Source organism: Pocillopora damicornis, chromosome 9, assembly GCF_964200805.1.
Source record: "Pocillopora damicornis chromosome 9, jaPocDami1.2, whole genome shotgun sequence".
In the NCBI taxonomy this organism is placed as follows: domain Eukaryota; kingdom Metazoa; phylum Cnidaria; class Anthozoa; order Scleractinia; family Pocilloporidae; genus Pocillopora; species Pocillopora damicornis.
Window position 1 is genome coordinate 20,054,985 of NC_142678.1, and position 8,922 is coordinate 20,063,906.

The following is an 8,922-nucleotide window of genomic DNA, read 5'->3' on the forward strand; positions in this document are numbered from 1 at the left end:
TCATTTTGCCATAGCCGTGAGATCAAGGTTCACCTTACATAAACCAATACCTTGTTATTTCATTCAGGCCGTGGAAAATTGAATTCTGTTGTTATCGTCACTAACAATCCTGAAAACTGGTTGTGATAAAAAGTGCAATTCTGATAAAAGTTGACGAGCCAAATCCGAATCAAGTAATACCTTGCCGCTACAGCCGCCATAATTAATGACTTCTGAAGTTGACAGCCCCGCCTCCCAGGGAGAAAAAGAGTCCTTATCCTACCTTAAACTTTTTGGCTATTACGGGTTACGATGTTCTCGCAAAACTTTACGGTTTTTCATCTTTACTCTTAAAGCAGGTTTTATTCCGAAGCTATTCAAGTTATCCTGCATGGGGGACGACCACTTATCAAGTCGTTTTTCTTACTGATAACTATTTACCGCAGTAAACCGGTGTTTTTAAAGTTTGCATTTTACGACCGTATTTTATCTTTTGATGTCAAAAGATTTCGTCGACTACTTTATCGTCGCGCTTTATGGCGTCTGGCAGAAACAGGGGAGAAAAATCATTTAACGAGCTAGAAAACTTAGCTGTTGCAACCACATATAAATTGGGAGTCCTAGGTTTCAAAAAGGCTGATTAGTTCAAATAAGGAATTTTCAACAAAGCCATCAATATGACCTGGGATCTGCAGAATGGTTACGTGATACAATCCAGTCTTTGAATCCTAGCATCGAAATTTTGGCCGAGTGTTGACGAGAAGACTCATGTGATAGTTGACTGAGAATAGAAACGGTACAAACATCTAAATGATTAAAATGAAAAGCAAAGCATTTTGTCGCCCATAGAAAGCTAAACAACGATACAAGTGCAACGATTAATGGGCTTCCGGAGGGTTTTCTTTCTCTTGTAGTGGAACGAAAAATAATCGACGATGATGATTGAATTAAGCTATCATTTTCCCCTTTATTACCTCCTTTATGATCCCGCCTGTGAGACAGTGAAACACAAGGCTGTTGATAATTTTTTTTGTTCATGTAAATAGTTTCAGATGTGATATTACAACAAAAAATCAGACTGTCTACTTTATGATTATTCTTTTGAAATCCATTTGAAAACCGCCCTTTCCGCATTTGACTTAAACCCAATTCATTGAAGGATAGAAACACTTTCGTTATCAGTGAGTTAAGTTCAAAATATTCTTAAGATTCGTTCGCAAATTCTGCTTTCGATGTGATGAGGAAAACTGAATCAATATGGACGGAAATATGTCATTGATACTCTTAATGATCGTAACGCGACGAAAATGATCTCTTTCTCTAGTTTGTTGCCTATGATATTGACACAGGAAGAAATTATTTATTTTTGTTGCCGTCTATAATGTTAAATTTTCTCAGTTACTGGACGACAGTTTTTAGAAAATTTAACTCTAGGATCTAGGAAATAGCTTATCTCCGATAGTATTTTGCAGTTTGACTATGATAAGGTAAAAAACTTGGTCCAAATTAACGAAATATAGATGTACGCTTCTATCCAAAATTTCGGTTCATTTGCACTCAAATTAACATACTCTAATTACCTCCTTTATGATCCCGCCTGCGAGACAGTGGAACGTAAGGCTGTCAATTAATGTCTCATTAATTAAAATAGTTTTTAACATAAAATATGATATTACGACAAAAAATTGGACTGTCTAATTATGATTATTCTTTTGAAGTCTTGTCCGGTATGTTTGCTTTACTTGAGATTCCCCTTGTAAGAAAATAAAGTCTTTAATTAAGAAGTTATGACCAACTTTCGAAAACGCAATCTTTATATAACTAAATGCTCAATGTTTACCATCGCTATAAAGATTCTGTTCGTAAAACTTCTACGCAGTTATCTTGCGAATACTTCATTGAAAATATAATCCATAACTGTAATTAATAACTTGAGTTAAGATAGGCAATAGACATTTTTACAATTACCGGCACCATATTGGATTAGTAACCGCGCACACACAATAACGAGGCTGGGGTTGACCCGGCGGTTCTTTCAAACAGTTGATCTGCTGACATTCACGTTCTAATGCACTTTTCAATGCAATTTCTCCCTTCAAAATGGTTCTTTATTACAACTATATGGAAATTTCGTCATTAGATGACATCCAGAAACTCAAAGCAAAAGATCTCAGGGAGATTTTAAGAGCGACGGTCAGGAAATATCGACCATTGAGTGGCAAGAGTTGAAAAATGAATTTCGCTTATTTTCCGACTATAAAAAGCTACTAAGAATAGAAGAAATTTAATGTATTTCTTTTTCTTCCGGAGCGCTTTAATTCTGAGAAAACTGAGAAAAACAAATTTGACCCGCGACGATCCCGAAAGGTCCCGCAAGCAAGTGTGAAATTGATATTTTAAACTGACTTTTGGTCTTCAAGGAAAAACGATTCAAAGGATCATGACACCGAATTTTGATAGAGTGAGTGCCGTACTTTCCCAGAAACTATATGACTTATCTTTATTGTTGTTCATAAATAGCAAACAACGCGCAGGAAAGTGCTGTATTTTCAAACGTGAAAAATCCCGCAAATACCTCCTTAATTCAAATGTTTTTTTTCACTATGTGGTATAATTCAGATATTCCTTTTAACTATGTCATTAGAGGGATTTAAGGTTGTCCTTGATAATATGTTAGAATCAGCATGGGTTTTCTTTACAGTGCCTCACGCGAAGGTTTTGAAATGACAGTAATTCATTCAAATTTTTTACAACGGCTGAGTAAACAATTCTTGTTGCGTGACCGTAACGTCAAGCGGAGTTTTTACACAGCAGGCCGGAATATACACGAAAGCGTACTGAAAACGATTCTGGTGTGAGCTTTTCGTCCTTTTTTTATTGAAAAAAGGTAATCGGCCAAAGATAGGTTATTTTTTCTCATTGTTAAGGTGGAAGTTTTCCTTTTCAGTATAAGATGTTTTCCCTGATAAATATCAGGATGTAATTTGATTAGCTCTCGGCTAACCTGTTTAACTTTTATACTTGTTTTTTCCGCTTCCTTTGGTTTCAGAAGAATCGGAACAGAAACACAAAAATCATAGATGCTTTTTTAAATTGATATTTTCTTCAATTGTGAGGATTCATTTCTATCATTTGTTGAAGAAATGACAGAGTTGGCTAAAGCTCGAAGCAGTTTATTAGCCGTAGTAAATTGAATTAGTCAATTAAATGCAAAGAGGAAATATTTAATTAGCGAAGTTGGGGTGAATTTGTTTTGCCAGTTTTGAGTCATCAGGGACGTTAAGTGCTCTTTTAGCTCCTTAGTCGGCGGTTCTTGTTCTTATGACCCCAGAGATAGGAGCAGATCAACTGAGGTTATTCCATTTCTGAACTGCAAAAGAGACATCGCGGGTCATAAGTCTTCCTTGTCAATAACTGACGTAGAAACCGAAATCGAACTTATTTTGGGAAGAGTATCTACATCCTTTTCTTCGGAGTTAGACCTTTCGGAATTAACGATTTGTCCCCGGCACAGCTCATCCCTTGGTATTAGGTGGCGTCGAGGATCGAATCTGTGCTGAGTTCCTCCGCCAATCTCGAAGCACGGCGGACAAGCCCAAAAAACGCAAAGGCAGAAAGAGGACTTGGCAAAAGTGCTTGTTATTTGACATGGAAGAAACTGGGAATTTTTATTCCAGTTGGTTCAGGTATGTATACATCATTTTTCATCTTTTTCAACCAAACAGACCAGCTCTAAAATGGCGGTCCATGATCTGACACTTCAATTAAAGCACTTTGTAAGCACTTTTCTTTTTGTTTTGTTTTGACTTTTTCAATAATTAAGTAGCCGTGACGGTCGCAAATTCAATAGCCTTTGTTTATTTAGTGTTTCTTTTCCTTTCATTACTCTAACATTTTATATTAGTGATTGTAGCAGCAAAAAGGTAAATTTAGAAGCCTTCACCGGACTCCTAAAATTACAGCTTTTTAAAGCAGATTCCCTGATGGCTTATAGATAGTTACAGGGAGACTCAGCCCTTAAAGGGTACCTTTATCAGGCTTCAGGTATATCAAAGGGTAGGGAATTGAAGAGTTGAAGTATAGGAAATGGCAGGAAAATCTATCATTAAAGTTTTTTAAAACAGGTTCCCTTACTTGTGTAAATTAAGACCGTAGTTGTTCAGAATAGTGATTATATCGTATCAGCAAAAACCTGCATTTTCCATCGATTCACTCAACAGGTATTTGTCGCAACTGCCGGGTTAATCTTGACATGCAGAAAATAGGGGAGCTGCCCACAAAGCTTCCGGAGACCAAGAACCTTTCTTACGAGGAAACTGAGACCATTGAGACTTCTGTAAGTTCTGAACTGGCACTCAATGGAAATAGTGTTATTAACAGTGGCACCAAACAAGGCCCGCGGGGCAAAAAAGATTAAAAAAAAAAATGGATAGGGACCTTATCATCACAAAATCTGCATGAGCGGGCCCCGTTTCCTTACTGCCTTTCCTTGAAATGTAACGAATAGGGATAGAGAGCACAAATTAACCGATTTCGTAGACCTCAGACTGTGTGCTGGTATCCAAGAAAACAATACCATATGCTTATTTTGTGCCCTCTACGTCAGTTTTTCCTGAGTTCCGCAGATAATGAAGAGGTTTAATACCCCGTGCATTTTATGTCGCCCTTGCGTCTGCACACAGTTTAAATTTATTCAGCGGATTTTCTATTTTTATTCTCACCAAAATCTGAGAACTTGAAGCAGTGGCAACAAGTTAAAGACCACGTAGTCCGCGATGGTAAGCTGAGGCCAAATTGTTCTTTTAAGAATAAAGGGTTCATTTAAAAAAACTGCATTTTTGCTTCCACTTGCCCCCACCTACACACACGCATCCACCTTATACCGCTAGGGATACGAGTTCATGTGATTTTCTCAAGGTTAAGGATACGGTGAATAACGCCCAGAAAAACGTTTCGGGTTTCCAATATACCACTACGGGTTCCTTTACTACTCGCTTTAAAGTTCGTACTTATTTGTCATAATGAAAGGTATTTTATGTAATAAATTAGGCACTTTTTATCATAAATGAAGGCAGCAAAAAAGGTTTTATTTTTAGTCCATAATAAAGGCAACAAAGATCAGGAGGGATTATTGATCTTTGTCTAAGTGTTGGTTAACTTTGATAATTATGTACCCAATTAATTTTTTTTAATACAGTTTACGTTATATTTATTTTGCATCCTTGTCTAGGGCGTGATGTGTAACCTTCCAAATGCTGCAAGTACTCCTTGTTCGGTGGTAGCACATGACTTACTATAGCAAGAAACGTCATTATATTTACCATCAACCCTCCTAGAAGAAACCGAGACAAGCACTACAGGAATGAAGTCGGAAGAACCTAATGACCACCTTAGCGCAAAGCCAAGCAAGCGGTTTCAGCTGTTCTTGGTGAAATAGCGCCTAATGATCTAGATCTTCTCTGGGAATCTATTATGTCCTCAAAACAAAATGAAACTGAAAATCACACTTGTTCTAGTGTTTTGGATAAAGAATTGATGTACACGCTGGCAAACTGCTACAAAAATGCAAACGAAAGGGATTCTCGCAGGCAGATATTGTCCATAATGGCTGATAATGTTAGCTTGGCAACAATTCAACAGTGAATCCAAGGCCTGACACGTTATCGGTTTAAGGTCGCCAGGCAGCATGATGCAGTCCATGGCAGTGGAAAACTGGTGCCTACCAATGCACCAACGAAGTTATTCATACCTGAAGCAAAATTAGCGCATTTCCTAGACTTTATCACAAGCTCCCATGTAATTCAAGATCTTCCATTCGGAGCCAAGACAATAACATTGTCAACTAACGAGGTCGTCCAGGTTCCAAATGTGTTACGGAACATGATACCTGAACGAATGGTTCGCCAGTACCAAAAATATTCTGCCGAGCATGATTTCACACCCATGAGTCGCAGTACACTGCTAAGAATTCTGCATGTTTGTTCCGCTTCGACTCGCAAGTCATTGCAAGGGTTAGATTTCGTAAGGTGTTCTGGTGCGCAGGCATTTGAAGATCTTGTGAACGTTGTGTACCAGCTCGGGGAAAACGGAATGGGTCTTACATGGGCAAAAACACAAAAGGAAGCTTTAAAGGAGGCAAAGCGGTACCTCAAGACTGATTTCAAGGTAAAATAAGAAAGTGGAAAAGGGAAATAACTTTGTTGCGCGCCTGGCGTAGGTGTATTATGAATGTTACTCGACTGCCTACTACATGAGTGCTCTCTAATTGATTACTGCTCGCGTCTAGGTAGGTGAATAAGGGTGGATTCCCACTGTCGCGTAAATTTCACGTGCATACATACGTAGCTTTTAGGCGCGTAATTTAAATAGAGGCAATGTTTGAAAGGTCGCACGTAAACGTAAAAGTTGAGCGAGGTTTAGCTTTTACGTTTACTCGTGGCATTCCATACATTCTTCTATTTTATTCACACCCTTAACCCTATTTAGACCGGGAAAGGTTTGAAGCCCCCTTTGCTTAAAAGTTGATCAATTTCGAAACCACTCAAGCTTTGAGCACCAAACCCAGCGACTTTTCCTAAAAATCATCTGGGGACATTTTAAAGTCGTCGTGACTTGTACGTCAGCATTGACGTTACCATGGCAAACGAGTTTTGAGAGCCATATTTTCCACTGAAAACTTGCTGTTTTACTCATTCAATTATACCCTTACACTGTTCTCATACGCCGTCAAGAAATACATTGTTATTATTGTGATTCCGTGAGTAATCGACTCCCCAATATCACGTTTAGTCACGAAACAAAGAGTTTAGCGTTTCAAAATGGCCAAAACTCACCCAGTTTGGCTTTTCTATCTCACTCTTTAAGTAGAAACGCAACTTTGCAACTGTAAAACCTACAAGGATTAAGAAAAATGAGTATTTGGGGATCAAATATCCACTTTCATGGATTTCGAAACTGGAAGTGTTTACACAATTACCGCCGACCCACCATGAAAATTCCTTAACTTCGATACTGCCTTATAGAGATTTCCTTCAATAGCCCAAGCTAATTCCCAGGTATGTTTTAGATGTATGTCTAAATGTGGGATTTAACTAGAATGAAGTCAATTTGGAGTTATACCACATGTGCAATATTGCCGTCGAAAATCAATAACAAAACGGAGTTTTTGTTATCCATAAAACCTATTCCTCATTTTTGAATAATTTCTGCTCGGCGAGTGTCGCTTTTGCTCTAAAAGAATCTTCTAGTAAAAGAAGAACAGTGATTCTGTTGAAATGAAGTGTCCAAATTTCTCCGTGCGACTTTATTTGCGAACGAGAGGCAAGTTGATGTATGCAAATTTTACATAAATGATTAGCCAATTTTGTGACTCCGACCACAAAAATTGATATTCTTATTTTTCTAAAAAATAAAAAGCTTTTGGCGGGAACAATCCACATCAGGTATCTTATCTACCTAAAAGCTACTTATGGACAAAAAACGAAAGAAAGCGATTTTTCAACTCTTGCCACGAAATTAAGATTTTGGTCGATATTTCCTGACCGTCGCTCTTAAAATCTAATTCAGAACAGACGGGCGGAATTAGAGCCGACTTACTGATCGAAAGTTTATGCTTTGCTGATGTGACACGTCCTTCTATCGATTAGTGGAGAAAACCGAGAACTTCCTACAGATGTCCAGGACCTAGAAGAAAACCAGAGCGACTTCAAAAACGAAGCGACTATGGTAAGGATTTCAGCAGTTGGATGGTCGAGCGATCTCCGTAATTTACCCGAGATGAATTTCATTCAGCTTTACGATTACCCCGTTGTTTCTACACAAAAATATCGCCACACAGTGTTGAGAGGAACGCATAACGAAAAGCTGAAATCTTCACAGTTCTTCTTCGAAGGAAATGTAAAAAAACTGGAGGGTAAATGTTTTAAAACAAAAGTTATGTAAGGGAAAATTTTCTTCACTCGATGAAGAAAACGCCTTACAGAGCTGTTCTGGAGTTTTCACCCACCTGTGATGTGTTAAGCGCAGCGTGTACGTACCCCACTGGCCTCGATCTTCAAGGAAAAGGAAAATGAAACCACATCGGGGGAGTGCTGTTTGCTATTGAGGATTTTATAAGAAGAAGGTTCCAAAATAACTCAAAACCATTAACCAGCACGTCGCGGCTCTTAGTGTGAGTGGTACCCCGCAACTGAAGAAAGGCAGCGAAGCCAGTCGACAAAATATCAATAAAAATTAAAGTTCAGATATAACGCGCGCAGTCATTGGTTGAAAGAGCGTGCTCTATGAGAGTATAGAGCATAGAGCTGAGCTAAAGCTGTCACGCCATCTGCCAAATTGTACTATGTTCGACCTTTTCCGGGACTTCTTTTTAGCTTTTTTCCGATAATTGAAAGTGAAATTTCGGAACAAGCGAGCCGGCAAGTAGTAACAGAAGAACCAAACAAAGGTTTGTAAACATACCAGGTGCCGTTATTTACGTTATTAAAACGTCAACAGATACGAAAATCCTCAAAGGAAAAACAAAATAGACATTCCGAGTTTTAAAGATTAATTCACGCTCAGTTAGATTGCAAGCTTACGTACGGAAATAAAAATTAAACACAGCTAACACTCATATTTTATAAAAAGTTCAGTGTTCAAAAACAAAACAGAACAAAACAGGAATGATGAAAAATACAAACAAACTGGCATAACTGTTAAAATTCATTCTAATCATGACGGTGTCTGAGCGAATATCATCATGCTGAAGTCCATCGCGGCTCGCTCATCATGGCGATCTCCGGTCATCACAGTAAAGCAAGCCTCAGAAACTACATTGGCTGCCCTTCGAGTGAAAAAATAAGAGCTTGCTCTGATATCCTTTCCGATGCGTTGAGTGGAAAATCACATCTGTCACTGCAGCCGAGTTTTTCCGCGCTGCCACTCCCGAGCGATATTCATGTT

General features: G+C 38.4%; 1 long non-coding RNA gene and 1 pseudogene across 1 annotated transcript; both read left to right on the plus strand.

Annotated features, from left to right (window-relative positions):
- The first annotated feature begins 2,079 nt into the window (after nucleotides 1-2,079).
- On the plus strand, nucleotides 2,080-8,228 carry LOC149040559 (uncharacterized; annotated as a pseudogene).
- Nucleotides 3,323-4,853, plus strand: LOC149040560 (uncharacterized). The gene is made up of 2 exons (XR_016179585.1): nucleotides 3,323-3,665; nucleotides 4,200-4,853. It is a non-coding gene; the product is annotated as an uncharacterized LOC149040560 (long non-coding RNA).
- Nucleotides 8,229-8,922: the final 694 nt, after the last annotated feature.